Source organism: Myotis myotis, unplaced genomic scaffold, assembly GCF_014108235.1.
Source record: "Myotis myotis isolate mMyoMyo1 unplaced genomic scaffold, mMyoMyo1.p scaffold_m19_p_15, whole genome shotgun sequence".
NCBI lineage: Eukaryota > Metazoa > Chordata > Mammalia > Chiroptera > Vespertilionidae > Myotis > Myotis myotis.
The window spans coordinates 35,459,011-35,477,637 of NW_023416319.1; the positions used below are offsets into that span (position 1 = coordinate 35,459,011).

General features: G+C 41.3%; 1 long non-coding RNA gene across 1 annotated transcript in view; it reads right to left on the reverse strand.

Moving 5' to 3' along the window:
- Positions 1-280: 280 nt before the first annotated feature.
- LOC118670050 overlaps positions 281-18,627 on the reverse strand; it is a 119,676-nt gene continuing 101,329 nt past the window's right edge. Inside the window, exon 4 of the long non-coding RNA XR_004972206.1 lies at positions 281-356. This is a non-coding gene — a long non-coding RNA (uncharacterized LOC118670050). The remainder of the gene's footprint in view (positions 357-18,627) is intronic.

The window sequence follows — 18,627 nt, forward strand, 5'->3', positions numbered from 1 at the left end:
GTTGGCTTCATAGTGTCTTGTGATGCAACCTGCCCCACTTCCACCAAAGACCCCTTCTGCTGATAATCCTCTCAGTTTTATTTCAGTTAATTTTTATTATCCTGTTGGTTTGATGATACTGTATTTTCCACCAAAGATGGTATGTCTCTACCTTTCATTAATGATTTTTCAATTCTTGCATGAGTTGCCATTTAAATATCATCATTTATTACTTTTTGGATAAAATATTCACAATGATAGTGAAATTAGTTACTCATATTTGGGGCTCTTACCTATCATTCCTTAATTGACCTCTCCCCTCTCACCATCACCCCTTCTTCTGGGTTCACTGCAATTACCGAATGAGAAATCTTTACCTGAATAGGATAAAGAGGAGAAAATTGATATTAACCAAGAGTCTTTTATACCCTGGCAAATAATCACAATTTAGAATGCTATCTTGTATTAGATTGATTTTCAAGCCAGTTGCCCACACTAGCTGAAAACTAGGACAAGAACACACTAATTCAACCATCTGAAGGTTCAATCCATTGTTTCCACTTGTCACTTTTGAGAATTATTTGACCCAAGCTGGACTTAATTTGGTTCCAGACTTACAGTCTGAGGGGAAAGGGGTTTCAACTTTCTAGAGCAGGGGAACAAAGCTCCAAGTACGGCCGGCCATGCTGTTTATAGGCTATGATTTTGAAACCTGAGACCTGACTCGGGGATGGACATGCATCCACAGGAAAGCCTAGATTTTCTGTTCTCAAATCCAACCCTTGCAACCTCCTAACAGATAACCCTTCTCACTACCCAAGGAACCTGGGCAAAGGCATAAATCCACTTCCTCCGGTGTTCCTCTGGCAGAAAAACCCCAGGCTACAACACTTTCTGCCTTGTTAACCCTATGAACATGCAGTATTATGATTCTGTTCAGTTCTGGATCAATGTTTAGAACTATCTTGCTCTCCCATATGAATATGGGTGTGGATTGGACCTCCGGCAACTGACCTGGAGGCAGTTCTGGTTTCCCCTGGTAAGTAACCCATCCCTGTTGAATTCTGGGTGGTCATGGATCTGTAGGACATATTTGGGAGAGAGTTCCAAAATGAAGCAGGGTTCCTAGTTTGAGAAACTGCCTAATGTGAGGTCTCAAGGGAGGATGAAGTGGTGATTCCAAAATGCCATTGTTTTGTAAGTTGTAGGGACATCTGGAGCATTATCAGCACAGCATCCATAAGCGTCTGACCTTCGCCTGGTGAGTCAGTCCCTCCGTGGAATTTAAAAAATCAAAACTGAGGGAAGGACAGGTCCAACCTGTCTTAGGTGGCAGAAGCTGTAAGGAGAGCCATTTGGATGTCATGTTTCCCACCGCAAAAGAAAAGCTGGCTCACTGTGACAACAAGTGAAACTGACCCAGACACAGACCAGGATGAGGCAAGAGAGCCCAGGTACCGTCCAGCCCCTGGTTCCCATTGTTTCAGAGGTCCAGAGGCACCTTTCCTCTCTCCACAGTTTGTTGTTCAACGATTTCTTTGACTATAAAATATCCTCAGAAACCTTCCAATAAACTCCTTCTTCCTGGACTAAGCTAGTTGCAGCTTGGTTTTGCTCATCGGCACTCAAGAGTCCTAATTATACATATATGCTTGGGAGTTCAAAACCAGATATCAATCAGGCCATTCTAATAATATCTGGGACAAGAAGGAAGTGGTTTGAAATCAGAACAATTACATATTTTTTTTTCCCAATCTGCCAGCCACAATGAAGAGAGCTATAGGCCCTTATCACAGTTTTTCTGGTTCTGGGTCAAGGGTTGGAATACAATTTTCAATAGGAAGTTTCAAGATTAGTTCTTGTATACCTGAGCACTTGTTCATCAACACATTCTCATGGCCTCCTTTCTATGGACTGAATACAGATGGCCAATGGATGAAGGAGAATGGGCAGAGCCAACCCTCAGTGTTTCTCTAAATAGCTCTACCTTTTCTCCTTTTTTGCCCATGAGATTATATTTTAAATATGGCCTTTACTTTTAAATGTAATGAATACTATCATTGGTCCTGTTAGAATATATGCCTCCTAATTTTACTTTATTTTATTAAATATATTTTTATTGATTTCAAAGAAAGGAGAGGGAGAGAGAGATAGAAACATCAATGATGAGAGAAAATCATTGATTGGCTGCCTCCTGCATGCCCTCTACTGGGTATGGAGCCTGCAACCAGGCATGGGCCCTTGACTGGAATCGAACCTGGGACTCTTCAGTCTGCAGGCTGATGCTCTACCCACTGAGCCAAACCAGCTAGGGTTGCCTTCTAATTTTATAAACTTAAATCCCAGTAATGGCTGATAATGTGAAACCATTTCAGTTCTCTTTCCCCATATTTCTGGAGCATTCCATAGGCCAGAATATTTCCAGCTCTTAGCATATCTATTTCTGTTTCTTGTAATCTTCCAACTTCTCCAGCACAGGCGCCTGATGCAGAATCAGCTCTCCCAAGTCCACTATTGAATGAAAAAGCAACCCTGCAAAAGTGTTGAAGAAACGTTCTGAGTTATCAATCCTCTTCCACAAGGTGGTGCTGGTTGACATGTCGTCTGCCTTGAAGTGTTTAAAGGCCTCAATCTGTCACCATTTGGTTGACCTTAGGACTTGATGAGAAGCAGCAAATGTACTTGTTGAAGCCAGGAATTTCTGAGTCTCTGCCTTTTCCTCTGACTAGATGTGTGGGTTTCTCAATTTCTTTATTCTTAAAATAGGACTCATGGCCCTTTACCTAGTGTCCGAGGACGTGGTGAGGTATCCTACTCTCTCTTGATACTTCTCAGAGGCCCACTTTCTTGGGGTTTGAGGTTTGGGGGCACTGTTTTATAAGATCTAGATGGGAAGGGGTTGTTTGGCTAGGAGAGAAAAGACATAGACTTGAGTAACCAGTACTGGACACCTCACTACTATCCTGGCCAGGTTGTTAGTATTTGGTTTCCAGGCTATTGGTGACTCTGGGGCTCTCCTTTTTGCCCATGAAATTGCATTTTTGATATAACTTTTCTTTCAAATATAAAAAAAAATACTCTTCTGGGATCGTTTAGCATAAACTTTGCAAAGGAATATTTTACAGAACTCATGTTTGGGAGGACAATGTCTAATGCAATAGTGTTCTGTTTAATCAGGCATCATCAGAGAAAGGTGTTGCATATAAGCAAATTTTCCAGATATTCAAACTTTATTCTTTTCCATGCCAAATCTTTTGAAAATTTTTCATGACTGGAGTAGATTAAAATATTCCTAAAATAGCCTTGGCCAGTGTTCTCAGTGGTTAGAGCATCAGCTGCGCACTGAAGAGTTATGGGTTCAATTTCTGGTCAAGGGCACAAACCTGGGTTGTGGGGTCTATCCCCAGCCCAAGTCTGGAGCATTCCAGAAGCAACTAATTGATGTGTCTCTCTCACATTGATGTTTCTCTCTCCCCTTCCCTCCTTTCCTCTCTCTCTAAAAATCAATGAAAAAATATCCTTGGGTCAGGATTAACAACAAAAAAAATAGCCCTAAAATATATTGTGCATTCTGTGCTTTCTTAAGTATAATATGCTGAATTTAATAACTTATAATTATTACTTTTACTAGAAGCCCGGTGCACAAATTCATGCATGGGTGGGGTCCCTCTGGGTAGCCTGTGGGGATTGTGCCAAAACCCGCAGTCCAACGACCGCTCATCCCGGCCCCATTATGCCTCTGTGAGCTCGTGCCCAACCAGTCTCTCATGCCACTACAGCAGCACTCGCCAGCCATGGGCCCTGCCTCTGGCACCCTCCCAAGGGGAATGGCCTGCGGGATCAGGCCAAAACTGGCTCTCCTACATCCCCAAGGGGTCCCAGATTGCAAGAGGGTGCAGGCCAGGCCGAGGGACCCCCACCAGTGCACGATCAGGGCCAGGGAGGGACCGTGGGAGGGCTCCAGGTCGTGTCCAGCCCATCTCACTCAGTCCCAATTGGCCAAACCCCAGCAGCAAGCTAACCTACTGGTCAGAGTGTCTGCCCCATGGTGGTCAGTGCATGTCATAGCAAGTGGTTGAGTGGCCTTAGCATATCATTAGCATATTACACTTTGATTGGTTGAACAGTTGACTGGTCACTGGACGACTGGACACTTAGCATACTAGGCTTTTATTATATAGGATTCATTTATTTATTTTCTATTCTAAGAGCTATTTAGTAATATAGTATTTCTGCCCTGAAAATTGCTAAATGCTTCTACCATTTTTCCTAAGCACACTCTGCCCTTTACTATTTTTCAAGTTTACAATCAATGGCACATCTTATGCTGGATACCAGATTGACAGGCTGCTCAGTATGGGTTAACACAGGTGCTAATCTCCTCAACTGAGGTTCTCCATACTAATTTCTTTGTACAGAGCACTTCCTTCCTTCCAGGGGGTTTTCTGGACTCTTGAACACCTCAAGCCCCAGGGACAGTTTCCCAGCGAATGGTCCAACATGGGACCTCAGTCTGAGCACAGTCACTCCCTGAGCACCTCCTTCTGATTCATACTCCATAATAAAAAAAACGGCTTTATTAAACATACCAAGGAAATAACACTAACATAATAAAATAAGGAGAGTGGGGAAAATCTACAGAAGTCAGAGCCACAATGGTAGGTTCTTACGAAAAAATGAGAGGCCACAAAAGAGACATAGCAGACACAACTCCTTTATTCATAAGAACAGAAACCCAATTCAAAGTGGCTTAAGGTCAAACATTTACCAAAAAAAGTATCTGAAAAACTTCAGGGGAGGTGGATAAAAGGGTTCAAAGATCCTCCAGGACCTGATTGTTCTCCATCTCTGCCCTACTTTCCTCTGTCTTAGCTCCTTGCACACACCTGCCTTCTCCATTCATAGTCCCCAGCAAACCCAGGCTTACTAGTATACCCTCCTGGCTTCCAGTCCAATAATTCCAGTCCAAGCATCCCAGAATCAACTCTCATTGGTTGGGCTTAGGTCTCACAGCTCCTGAAAGTCAATTATTTGAAAGGTTGCAATACACTGATAGGCCAGATATAGTCCAAATGTTATCTCTAGAGCTAGAGGGATGGATCAGACGACCGTAACCACATGGACCTAAAATTTAGAGTTCGAGCAGAGTCATTTCCCAAAGGAAAAACCATTATATTATTACCAATGTAGGTATGAATGGAGCTGGAATGATAAAACCAATAGAGTTGAGCTAAAGAAGCTAATTAATATAAGCTAATTAGTATGCTGACTTACCAACTTCTATTATGACTCAGAGAGATCTACCACACACTAGATATGGCCTCCCAATGGGTGCCTATCTACCATTTGACTATTTTCTTGAAGATTTTTCTCTCACCTCCATCTGTTCCTACACAGAATTAGAGATGGAAGAGGGGGAAGGCAAGGCTGCTGCAATCTCCATTCCAAACATCTCTAAATTCTCCAAGATCTTTTATCCTATTGGCCAAATCCTCAATTACTTCAGCTAATTTTCTTTTCAAAGGTCTTAGGCCAATATTATGACTATTTTTCCAAGGATATGAATATTGTAGAAAATAATCAAATATAAATCAATGGCTAGCCCCATGTTCCTCTGATGGTTGACCACACTCATATAAGAGGACTACCTGAGAAGTAAATCTAGATCATCCTTCTCACCTAAGTCCCCACTATTGAATTGAAATTTTAAAAAGTTCTAGAGAAGCCCATGGATATTTTCCTCCCTGTTCCTTTTTTCCCTCCCTCTCTGCCTCCTTCTCTCCCCTCTCCCTCCTTCCCTTCTTCCCTTCCTTTTTTCCTTTTTTTCTTTCTTTCACAAGAATGGACTGAGATCCTACTGATGAAACAACCACAAAGACAAGATTCCTAAATTAAGTCCATGAGCACTGGTTTTAGCAGCGGTGAAGGTATTGGTTACAAGCAAAATTATCAGTGTTGTCTGGCTGGTGCGACTCAGTTGATTGAGCAACATTCTGTGCACCAAGAGGTCATTAGTTTGATTCCTGGTCAGGGCACATGGTTGGGTTGCGGGCTTGATCCCCAGTAGGGGGCATGCAGGAGGCAGCCAATGGATGTTTCTCTCTCATCAATGTTTCTATCTCTCTCTTCCTCTCTCTTTCTCTCTCCCTAAAATCAATAAAAACATATTTAAACTTTTTTTTCAATGTGTGTGCACTTTTTCTGGGAGAGAGGATTTATAACTTTTACAGAGCCTCAAAGAGACATGATCAAAAGAGTTTAAGAGTCACTACTCCAGAGAGAAAGAAAAAGAGAGAGAGAGAGATGCAATCCCTGATGAAAGATTTATATTGTTTGAAGGGGAGCCAGGGAATGAGGGTGATTCCAGCTGAGCTGGACTTGCATCATCTCACTTTCCCTAAAACCATTTCCAGCTAGGACTGAGATTCTAGAAAGTATACGAATGGATGCTTTTTTTTTCTTTCCTTTTTTCCTTTAATGGTGAAGAAGCCTATTGCATGCTGATTATATTAAATTAGCCACTGCCTGTCCCCACCCCCATTCCTTCCCCAAGGGACATTGAGCAATATCCTAATCAGGCCGCATGTGGATCTGGGCAGTGTCTGGCTTTCCTGTGAAGTAGATGAGGCTTGGCTCTTCTGTTCTCCTTCCTGAATCCCCATCCTTTAAACATGTGTCTCTCTCCTCAGGGCCTATTCTGTGCCCCATTCTTCTTGTTCATTTTCACCCTTATCAAAGGATTAATGAATAACTGAGGTGTTGGTTGGTAAAGGAAAGAGCTCACGATTGCATTTCAAGAGAAGATTATCCAACAGATTTGACAAACTCTTCAGGATTCAAAGGAATGAATCTTTGATGGTTGAATGGTTGTCAGAGGAACAGATATTTCAAGGCACTAGAGCAGCCGTGGGCAAACTACGGCTCGCGGGCCGTATCCGGCCCGTTTGAAATGAATAAAACTAAAAAAAAAAAAAAAAAAGACCGTACCCTTTTATGTAATGATGTTTACTTTGAATTTATATTAGTTCACACAAACACTCCATCCATGCTTTTGTTCCGGCCCTCCGGTCCAGTTTAAGAACCCATTGTGTCCCTCGAGTCAAAAAGTTTGCACACCCCTGCACTAGAGACTCCCAAGTCATGATACAAAGGTGCCTGCTGACTCCCAAGGGAAGTGTGTACTCATGGGCTGGGATTCCCAACAATGGGCCATGACTTCCTGAGAGTCACTGGGTTTCCTGGGTATTCATTTCTTTCTCTGTCAAGATTTTCTCCAAAAGTTTCAAAATGTCAGAGGAGTGAATGAGAATTAAAAAGCTACTGAGGAGACTTGGACTCAATGTACAAATAAACTCCCAACAAACAGAAATATCCATACACAGAATGGGAAGTAGTGAATACCTGTCATGGAGACTTTGATGCCACAGCTAGGCAGCTCTTTGCGGGGTTTATTATAGAAAGGGTTAATTGTGTGTGTGCAAACTCATTTGTTCATTCAACAAATAGTGAGGAAAGCCCCATCTAACTGCTAGACACTGATGAGTCAGCAATGAAACATGTCATTGACAATTTCTGCCCTACTAAGTCTGCATTCCAGACTCAGGGCCAAGCTGATAACATGACACAATCGGGAGAGGTGGGGCTTGAGTCAAAACTAGAGCATATATGTGCCGGGGTTCTTGTCCCAGCATCTAGAAGGGTTCAGCAATCTGGAGAAGACTGTGTGTAGATTAAATAGGAGTCCAGAGACGAAGCATAATTTTGAAAGGCATTAGGGGATCAGAGGAGCTTAGCTTAAAGGAAACTAAGATCTCCTTGTCTCAGGACCCCATGCTTTCTATTAACACAATTTGTCCTGAGGCGAGGAAAATATACACACTTCAAAGGGTCAGGGTTTGTATACAGAGGCATTGTCAGATTTGGGGGAATTAGCCTATGGCTGTTCAGGTGTTTGGCCAGTAGGAGGCAATAACATGTAGATTAAGATGCCCTGAGCTGTCTGGCAGCCAAGCAATCATCCCTTTTCAGGTCTGGGGAAATGCCCTCAGCCATTCTCAACAGGTGACTACATGTGTGACTCAACCCTGTTGAGTCCCCAAGTTCCATCAACCTTTCGATGAAACTCTTGCAATTATGACATGCTGGAATTGGCTTCCAGCATATATGCCCTCAGTAAAGGCATTCAAATGTTAAAATTATACTCATTTTTGTGGGCCAAATAAAATAGGTCTGCAAGCTGAATTTGACATTGATCACAAAGGGACAAACCATGGTTCAGACAATAATACAGATTGATTGAGCACTTACCATGTGCCAACACTATTTTAGGTGCTTTACACATATTAAGTCACTTATTCCTATAATTATGGCACTCTTATTAGGGACAATTACTATCTTCATCTTATAGACAAGAAAGCTAAGGCACAGAAGACTTAAGTTAGAAGCCAAAGTCATATGGCCAGCAGAAAAATCTGACTTCAGACCCATTTTTGAAACTCTGTTGCCTCTACATAGATGATTTCTCTGATTCTGAACTTTTTTTGATTATGTAGAATTGGCCTTATTTGCTCAAACTAAAGAGAGTTAGTGAGAAAGTTTTGTTTACTAACACAAAGTTTTGTTTACAGATCACAGTGAAGAGTCAAAATTCATTTTAGACTTAACCCAGAAGGACTTGTGACAATACATTTCATTTTTAAAATTATCTTCTCAAAAGTAGGTAAGCCCCAGAAGATGTTAATGTCAGATAGTATCCATCTTTGCTAACCAGCTGGAGTGGAGCAGTGAACAAATAATCTAAGTAGTGGAAGAGACCTAATCATCAAGCAAAACTGTTATAACTTGTTGATCAGATATCTCCCACTTCTTAAATTCAACCCCTCTGTGGTCAGTGCACAAGTTTGCTAGATAAAAGGTTGAGTGATCTGCTTGCTCCTTTGACATGTAAAATAGAAGATTATAATGGCTGGTGACTTCACATTAGAATCATGTGAAACCACTGCTCTGCCTCTTTAAGATAATACAGTACTGATGACTCTGACTGGACCACACTCTAGATGATCTAAATCTAGAATTTGCCATTTGGAGGGGGCCCTAGAGCAAAATGAGATCTGGAGTTGGGGAGAAAAGGGGGAGATGGCAGCAGAGGCCTCAGGTAAGAGGGTACTCAGGTCATCAACAGAGAGGAGGCGATGGTGCTTATTTCCTTATTACACACACACACACACACACACACACACACACACACACACACACACACTTGTTTTATCTGTCTAGTCTGTGTCTAGAAGAGAAGAACTGACAACAGTAAGAAGAAATGAATTAAAAAATCACTGCCCAGCCTTGGGCCTCGCTGTGTCTCGATACAGTGGTTTTGTAGGGAATCGTATTAGCATGGCACTGTGGTTTTCTTCTGAAACATTCCATACTCTGTGCATAAAATTGGAAAGAGCAGGCCTTGGGGGTTACTTAGACATTTGGGTAGACAAGATGGTCACAGAGACCTGTCATTAGCCACAGCCATACCGGTGATAGCAGACAGTTGATAGATTCTTGTGTCACACACAAATAAGCCAGTGGCTCCTATGAGTAAACCATGCTCCTAGTGGGCACATGTTATTGCACTGCCCAGGGAGAGCCACCTGGATTGAATTCCCTGGCCAAGAGAATGGCGTTCCACTACGCTCACATCCATACTCTTTAGATTACCTTCCAGCCTCCCTTGCCATACTTTGGAGATGATGATGATGATGATGATATTATTATTATTATTATTATTATTATTTCAGACAAACTTTAGACTTATAACCCTCACTCCAACTATTTCTGTAATAATGACCTTCTTGTACCTCCTGGGACTGCCAGATCCAGCCACGACACTGCTGATTCTGAATTTGTGACTCAGTGGTTGACATTTTAAGACAACCTTTAGCCAGTTCCAATAAGGAGGCGGCAGCCAGCATCTTCTAGCAATTACTGTAATTTATGAATTAAAAAACTAAATAGCAACGTTCAGATTTCTTTAAGGGATTCTTGACTAACCACATGAGGATGGAGTTTCATCTGTAGGGGAACCAGCTTCTTGTTGTTCACCTCTGATCACAGGGAGCCTCGGAGTGAAGTGCTATCTGAGATTAAATTGTGGCTTTCTTTTCTGATTCCTCCTCCTTTTTTACTTAACTATCCTCCGCTCCAGCCGGAACCCAAGAGTTAGCATGTACAGTGTGCCTTCCAACTGAACTGCCTGATTGTCTATGACTCAGCTGTTCAGAGAGGCGCAGCTGGCTTGGCATTGATTTTAAAAGACTTCTCTCTCTCTCCCCCTTTCCTTCTCCCTCTCCCCCTTCCTTTCTCCCTCTCCCTCTTCCTCTCCCTCCCCTTCTCCCTCTTCAGTTAAACAGTGTGGATCAAGAGCCAATTCCTTTTAGTTGGCTGTGAGGAGCACAGAGGGAAACTCCTAGTTCTCTGGCTACAGGCTTGGGCTGGGGAAGCAACTTATAAGGTCAATGTCCCAAACCAAAGCAGACAGCAGTACAAATAAACAGCCATGGGGAGACAGACACGGAGTCAGGAAAATCCCCTACATGACTAGACTATCAGTTTCAGCCCTGCAGTGGCTGGGAACGTCAGGTTCAAGTCCATGACACTGAGGCCAAAGAGTTTGCCTTGGAATAAGTGGTGAACTCAAACCCATTTCTCCTTAGTCAGTGATGACATTTTGTTAAAGAAGGAAAAAAATCTGGGAGTCAGTTTCAGATAATTATAAAAAAATGCATTTTTCAGAATTTGAGTTAACTGAGGTAGAAGAATAATATCAATTAGTAAAGAGTTTGAATTTTAGAAGTTCTCAAAAGACAAGGGCCAATGGGGAGGGATCCTGTAGGGTGGTATTCTAGAAAAAGAGTGTGACCTTGGAGACCCTAGATGTCTATTTAAAATCTGGTTCCAACTTCAGTTTGCTGTGATAAGTGTTATTAGAGGCAGATGTGTCATGAAGCTGATGAAGCTTACATTTCAGGATTGCTCTCTCAGAGGGACACAGCTATGGGGCACTAACAGTGTGCTCAGATGGTAGTATGCTGTAAACTTCGCAAAAGTAAACTGTTTTGGTATATTTTTCATAAAAAGAGAAATTCCCCCCAACTTGTATTAACGTCAGACCCCTTAAAACCTGAATCCATACCACTTCAGATGGTGTTTGGGGCTGAACGTGGTGATGAAGGGGATTGCCTTTGGAGTTCACTCCTGTTCCTGTTGATTCAAGAATAGAGGAGATACCGTGCTGTGTGGATCCAGCTTTTTATTTTCACTAGTGACTTAGGGTTTCCCTTTCTTCTTCCAGGCCAGGCTCCCTTGTGTCCCTCAGGACAATTCAGTGTGTCCCTACAGATGCCTTCTGTATTCATGATCCTTCCCTTACAAGTAAATGAGAGAGTGCACAGGACTGGCACAAGGAAAACATTCAATAAATGCTAGCAGCGATAGATGGATCTAATGTACTCAGAGAGGTGCCTCTGTTCATGGGTTCCTCACATCTCTGGCCATGACAATTGTGATGGTGGGCATGTGGCTTAAGGCAGATCTTTCAGAGTCCTTCCCCCGGTTATTTCAACTGGAGCAGGGTGAAGAGCAGCTCTTTTCTCCCTTTCCAAGGCTGTAAAGAATATGAACCCATAGCTGGTAGCACACAGGTCTCCTGCCTGGTGGAAAAGCTGGTCTGAGAATGAATGGGGAAAGTCAATGGCCCTCCAGTCCCTGATTTCAGCCAGCCCCATGCTATCTTCCTGTTGGCTTGTGAGCCAGCACATTTCCTCTTTCTTCTAGAATAAGTTGCTTGTCTCTTGCACGCCAAATCATCCTGGCTAATAGAGCTTTTATCTGGAATCATATTGTCATTGAAAAAAATTCATCCTGCTCTCTGGTTTCTGTGTGTGTGTTTTTTTAAAATTAGATCAAGGCTTCCTCTTGGGCACAATCTCTGCAGAATCATTCTTTAAATGAAATTTTAATCACTTTTATCACACAAGTAACATCTTTGACACTTTCAATTGAGCTACTGTATATTGAATAGCTATTATGTCCATGGCAACTGGCTCCCATCTGGACCAGGTAAACTACCTGGAATCTGATGGAGCTTATATTGAAAAATAAATGAGCCATAACTTCCCCATGTTCTATTGCTGAACAGGAGGAGAAACTCTCAGGTTGACTAATGTTGGCTGCAAAGTCTGGAATATAGTAAGTGCTAAGTAGATGCCGAACCTACGATTCTATGAGAGCTTGAAGGATATTTGGACCATCACAAGTTTTAAAACACAGACCTAGATGTGCTGGTGTAATGACTTTGGTTTCACAAGAGACAATATTTCTATTAGGGATCTCTTATAGTAGGAATTTCCTGTATTGGTGGGGCTTCGTGACGAGGAGGCAGCAATTTTTATTAAGTATACATATATGTATTACACACCTACAATCGGTTTAGTCAACACTCAAATTAATGTTGCCAAGAATAAGACCTTTCAATTAAATAATTGATATGACTAGGTTACAAATAGTGTCTGTGATTGACTTTTTAAATACTATTGAAGAGCTTAGAAATAGTCCTTTTCATAAGTGGGTTATATATGTATATTCAACTTGAAACAAAACTTTCATATAAAGTGGAAAATATTTATTTTAGCTCAGTTCGCTATTCCAGTTTTCACAAATTATATATTAGAAAGATTCAAATTACAAAGTGAGTGATGAATGGCCAATTATCTTGAATCGAGTGCTGGATTGGAATTCAGAAATTCTAAATTCTAGCCTGAGCTCTGTCCCTAAATTACCACAATTACAATGAGCCTCAGTTTCTTCATCTGTGAAATGATAGGGTTGAACTACATAATAACTGCCACTTAGCTATTTCATTGAGCTATTACTATGTGCTAGGCATTGTACTGGCACTTCATGTACCTTATTACATCACCATTTATTTCTCCCATTAAGTCTTTTACTAAGGAATGCTTTTTTATATCTTTACACAAAAGAGAACTGAGGCTCAGAGAGATGAAGAAATTTCCCAAGATCACATGGCCCAAGAGGTGGCAGAGGAAAGATTCAGACTGGATGAGACCAGGTCGAGAGCTTCACTTAACGATCTGATACTGTAATTCCTGGATTGTGCTAAAGATCCTTCCAGCTTTGAAGCACTGTTCTCTTATGTCTATGTAGCAATCTATTTCAGGGTAAACAGGGTTTCATTGTGATCTTAATATATTTGGACCAGATTGTGCCAGTTAATTTCCAGTTAATCCAATTGTAATAAAAATGTGATCTCGGACCTATTTGTTACTTATAACTGGCTCAGCACTAATTTTTAGAAAAATTAAGATATACTAGACAAGAAAATACCAATGGCCACTTGATTCCATAACTTTGGACCACATTACATTTTTTAGACAGAAATCCTGTTTACAAGGTGACTTTTATCCTGAAAGGGAAATTAACCACTCTTGGCTCTTTCTCAGTTAGCAAAATCCTAAACCAAACACTCATTTTTTTCCCTGGTTTCCAAGCCCTTTACTCCACTCCAGCCACCACAAACAGTGTCTGACCGTGTGGTCTGACAGGTTGTTGGTGTTGGTGGCAATTTTCATTCTACTCCACCTCCTCCAAAGGGATGATGGGGTTCCAAGTGAATCTATCAACAAGCTCATGTTTAGCTTCTAGAATGTTCAAAGGGGAGCTGAGGGTTAGGAATTGCAAATAAATGTAAGACATTGCCTCGTAGTTGCCCTCCACAGTGAGGGTGCAGATAAAGCAGAAAGAAATACAGAACAGTGTCTAGAATAAAGGGTAAGTGATATGCTAGGGACTCCTAACTGCTACAGTAAAAAAGGGGGGTGGGGGGGAAAGCTGATTAAGGGCTGGGTGGGGAAGAGAAACAGAGTCTAGTTATAGGCAAGGATGGACCTAATGGAGAACCTTAATGAGGCACAAAGAAGAAAATGAATGTGATATATTGAACTATAAAGAGACTTCCAAACCTCTAGACAAAAACTGGAAAATTCCATCAGAAAAGGCTGTTGAGGGCAGAAACCACATTTCTTTTGCTCATTCCTATGCCCCTGTGCCTGTAACAATGCTTGACATGGAGTAGGTATTCAACAAATATTTATTAAACAGAATAAATTATTCATCTGCTTTCAATATACCTGTGGCTCTAGAGTGTGGTCCCTGGACCAGCATCATTGACATCCCCTGGGAACTTGCTAGAAATGAGAGTTCTCGGGCCCCACTCCAGACCTATTGAGCCGGAAACTCCAGGGTTGGGGCCCAGCAATCTGTGTTTTAACAAACCCTCAAAATGATGTTGATGCTTGTGAAAATTTGAGAACACTGATGTAAACCAAAGCCTAATTATGGCAGTTTCCCCACTGCCCCTAAAATATGAGATACTCTACCTTCTCTTCCCAGCTTGCCCTAACATAGAAGGATGGGAATATTTTTAAAAGTTAAAAATAGATTAGCCAAAGAACATATATGCATATAGGCACGTAGCCCATGGGACACAGACAACAATGTCGTGAAGGCTGGTGGGGGCGCTGGGTGGAGAGAGGTAAAGGACGGGGGTGGGGGGCGGAGAGGGGCTTGGAGAAGGAAAATGGGAGACATCTCTAACACTATCAACAATAAAAGAGAAAACACTGGCAGGTAGCACCTGAAATACTTGGAAATAATGAAATCTGTATTTTAAGAAAGCCAATTGTCAAACTTTAAATAAATAAAACCCCTTAGATTTATCTGTTTATTTAGACTGTTATTTTAATAACTGCGTGGGAATGTCTGTGACAGGGAGAGGGATGGACCCCAGGCCCTGGTAGGGTAAATTCAACTCAAAGTCAAATGAGGAGATAACAGTTCAAGGTGGCTGCCTGACCCACTTTCCCTGCCTTCTAAAAGTGCAATGAAATGATGGGAAAAGAGTAACCCATAGAAGCAAAGAGAATGGGAGGAACACGCAGCCAATACCAAAGATTTCAATTAATGTCTGAATTTGAAGAGGACAGAAGACAGTTGGACCATGTCGAGGGTTCTTGAGCTCCTGTTTGTAGATGCTGAGACAGCTTCCTGAGGAGCCAGGCCCGAGAGGTTAGCAAGACTCCCTCTATTGCTGAGACAGGAGAACTGGAAGACATTAGAAAACGCAGTTCTAGGTTCCACATTAAACAGGTGAGGCAACTGAGGCATAAGGAAGTTAAGAGATTACCCCCAATCACACACTAGCTATTGGCAGACTTAAGACAATAAATCGCATCTCCTTCCCAGCATGCTTTCCACCATGTCCCACTCCCTGTGCAAATGGCCAGGACTGTCCAGGCTTCCCATTACCAATTCCCCTTCTTTCCAGTCACATGTAGGCACACCATTGCATGAGGTGTGTGTGGAAGAAAATACTGAGCTGGGGTCAGACACTCACTGCCCCTGAGTAACTGTGCTGATTCACTCATCTGTCTTGTATTTGTGGGAGTCTGTGGTGTGTTAGGGAGTGGGGTATGGTTGCTCTTAATCTGCACTTTCAAATTTTCATTTCAAAATAATGTATGGGAATATATTTAGCCATATGAAGAAGGAAATCCTGCCATGTGCGACAGCATCAATGAAACTTCAGGGCATTATACAAAGTGAAATAAATGAGATAAAGTTAAATATTGTATGATCTCACTTATATGTGGAATCTAAAAAAAAAAAAAAAAAAAAGCCAAATACATAGAAACAGAGAACAGATTAGTAAGGGGTGGGCAAAATGATGAAGGTGGTCAAAAGGTACACACTTCTGGTTATAAGTCCTGGGATGAATGGAAAGCATGGTGACTATAATCACCAATGCTAAATTGTTGAAAGTTGCTAACAGAGTAGATCTTGATAGTTTTCATGACAAGAAAAAAAATTGTAACTGTGTGGTGATGGATGTTAACTTATTGTGGTGATTATTTTGTACTATGCATATATCAAATGATTATATTGTACACTTAAAACTAATACACTGTTATATGTTAGTTGTATTTCAATAAATAGATACATAAATGTAATATATGCTTATTAAATTAAATGAACTCTATCACAGTAACCATTAATAAGTATTTAAGATTTAAGCATCCTACTTTTGTTGTTTAATATTCAGCTTAATAGTCTTACAAATGTATGAAATAATATCTCTTTAATCATTAAACAGTCAACATTCCTTTAAATATCCTCATAACTAAAATAATTTAAAACATATTTTTATTAATTAATATTTCCCAAATATTTAAATATTGATTGTGAATGCAAATACTTCTCAACATTTGCTTATTAAAACCACAATTCTACCATAGTAAATTATCTTTACTAATTAAACACTTTAAAAGTATACACTTGCACTATTAAAATAGTAAAACGCCAACCTGTACACTGACACAAAAACTACTTCCTCACCTGGCTAGCGTGGCTCAGTGGTTGAGCATGGACCTATGAACCAGGAGGTCACGGTTAGATTCCCAGTCAGAGCACATGACCAGTGTGGGGCATGCAGGAGGCAGCCAGCCGATCAATGATTCTCTCTCATCTTTGATGTTTCTATCTCTCTCTCCCTCTCCATTCCTCTCTAAAATCAATAAGAACATATTTTTTTTAAAAAAAACACACTACTTTCTCAAATGTTAACACCTTAGATTTAAATACTATTATTTTATTTGCATTTCTTCCCAGGTTTGCCTCTCAAAAGTTTCAGTGATTTTAGTATTTTTATATCTCATCTGACTAAAGGAAAAGGGCCAATCTCAGAAAGGAGGCGGATTCATCCTTTTGGAACACACTGTGACACACCTCTGCCCCTGGGTTAGCTGGTGTGACCACCGGTGCCCGTGAAGTGTGGACACTGTTCTACCAGTTCTGGTTGGTCTTTGTTATTCCGCTACAGCACCTACTTTCCTTAGAATTACCCTCAATTCTGCTGTTTATTCTTTCCTGCTCATATAGGAACTAAAAGGTACTTAACTATAAACTGATTTTTTAAGAGATCAGACAAAATATTCATGTATAATTATATTAGAGGCCTGGTGCATGAAATTCGTGCGCTTGCGGGGGAGGTCCCTCATCCCGGCCTGCGCCCTCTCGCAGTCTGGGAGCCCTCGGAGGATTTCCGACTGATATCAGTAGGACATCCTTAGCGCTGCTGCAGAAGCGGAGGGGCTCCCACCACCACATCTGTGCTTGCCAGCCATGAGCCCAGCTTCTGGCTGAGCAGCACTCCCCTGTGGGAGCGCACTGACCACCAGGGGGCAGCTCCTACATTGAGCATCTGCCCCCTGGTGGTCAGTGCACATCATAGTAACTGGTCATTCTGCCATTTGGTCAATTTGCATATTACCCTTTTATTATATAGGATTCCCTTAATTTGAAAAATCCATAAGTTACTAAATATGGCCTATCAAATTAGCCCTCTCTGAATTATAATTACATTTTTATATATCTTATATCAATGTTCCCTTTGCATATCATTAGGGATAATATTTTTTCCTATACAGTTGCCACCTATTCTGATTAAACATTATGTAATTTACTTTATTTTGTAGTGCTCAACTTGGGTAAGGGAAACCCCTTGAAGTTGACATTTTTGGCCTCTGAACATTGCCTCCCACATTTTATAGAAGAATGCATGCTGTCTGGTAACACAGGTTGTCTTAGGCCCATCCTGACCTTTCCCTGACCTCAAAACATGGAAACATCTCCCTTCCAAAGGATCGTGGAGTCCTTCAGAGGAGAAAAGTAAGACAGACCCAAATCTAAGCACAGATCTGCACAATGAGAACAGACAGTGGGAGAACGACAGCCAGAACTGGAAAATACATGCGCATTTTAAAGGAAGGCCACAGATTCACATAGAATTTTGTACTTCAATGTGGGATGTTTACATACGCTTCTTCTCTTTCAGGATGTGGCTTTATCAGTCACTGATATCCCTTCCACATTGACAACAGAGCAATGACACTCTATGATCTCAATATCACACACACACACACACACACACACAATTAGTATCTTGTTCTAAGTCTTGTGGAATTTATTTTCAATAACAAGTCACTTGCTAGTATTTTTATCTTTCAAATAGAAAAGATTCTCCAATGGAAGGATTAAATTAAATATTGTAAAAGGCCATGAAAATGAAAACTATTTTAATTACCTATTCCAACTATATTCTACTTCTACTCTATCTTCTCTGGGCTCCAAGAACACATGTGTATTTTCCTTATCTTCGCTCATCACGTCCCCTCTTGCTAAACGCCCTTTCTCTACCAGGACATGTTGAAACCAAGTTCGGCGTAAATGCTGCCTCCTTTGGGAGCACCCCAGGCCTCCAGGCAAGCTGAGCCCTCCTCTTGTGTGCTTTAGGAGTACCCCAATAATTCTGCTTTTTAAAACCACTTTGTTACGGGACTTGTGTACTCATCCATCTCCTCTAATAAGTTCTTGGAGGCCAGAGATCATGTTTTATATTCCCACAGCCTCACACAGCGCCTGGTGTGAAGTAAACAAGAGGTGTTTGCAGAGTTGAGTTGAATGTTGATTGGGTTAAATCACACTGATTTTCTATTATTGTGAAATTAAACAAATTCAAAGAGGTAT